At 52.4% G+C, this 782-nt stretch overlaps 1 non-coding gene across 1 annotated transcript; it reads right to left on the bottom strand.

Moving 5' to 3' along the window:
- Positions 1 to 334: 334 nt before the first annotated feature.
- TRNAK-CUU (transfer RNA lysine (anticodon CUU)) lies at positions 335 to 407 on the bottom strand. Its single transcript has one exon. It is a non-coding gene; the product is annotated as a tRNA-Lys (tRNA).
- Positions 408 to 782: the final 375 nt, after the last annotated feature.

Below are 782 nucleotides of genomic sequence, written 5' to 3'. Positions count from 1 at the left end.
TGCTCTCACGGAAGCAACTAACCGGAGCTGCCAGCTCCTCATTTCCTCACCAGCCCCTTGAGATTTGTAGCTCAAAGCTGGAGCTGCTGTGGAAGGAGGTGAAGCTACAGAAGCTGACGGGGGAAGGGTTATTTTTTCTCCTCCCTGGGCTGATGTGGCTAGAACTGAGAAGAAAATCCTCTTCCCTTCTCCTCAGAAGATGGAAATTGCAGTTGGTTCTCTCTCTGCTTCTACTGAAGCTGGACCCCAGGACTAGACTTTTTCTTTCTAAAACCCTGGTGAAAACTGAGAGCCAATTGCTTGCAAGCTGAGAATGTGAGTTAAGGAAGGGCACCGCCCAGCACAGGGCTTGAACCCATGACCCTGAAATTAAGAGTCTCATGCTCTACCAACTGAGCTAGCCAGTCTTCCTAATATGCCAGCATAGCATAACAGGAGCCAAGTGTTCTCCACTCCCTGACTCAAAGCTCTTTCTTGTCCCTAATGTGGGGTTCTGGTCTGTGGAGGGGTTTGAACTCAAACCCCACTCCCAACACACCCACTTCTTTCCCCACACAGAACGGCCCCATTTCCATCTCTCCAGGGACAGGAGAAGGGCTCTGGCCTGTTCTCTGCAAAATGCTCAGCCTGTTTCATTTTCTGCAGGAACGAGTGGGCCCCTACTCCAGAGGCCCCTTCCTACTCGGCCTCCCACAAAGCCGGGGTGAAAAGTTGCTAGACCCAAGCCCTCCTGGGCCAGGCCATGGCACAGGTAGCAGGATTCACTTCCATCTTCTCCTGCC

The sequence above is a fragment of the Pelodiscus sinensis genome, chromosome 31 (assembly GCF_049634645.1).
Source record: "Pelodiscus sinensis isolate JC-2024 chromosome 31, ASM4963464v1, whole genome shotgun sequence".
Taxonomy (NCBI): domain Eukaryota; kingdom Metazoa; phylum Chordata; order Testudines; family Trionychidae; genus Pelodiscus; species Pelodiscus sinensis.
The sequence above is the reverse complement of the archived record's forward strand: the minus strand, read 5'-3'. Positions and strand labels throughout refer to the sequence as shown.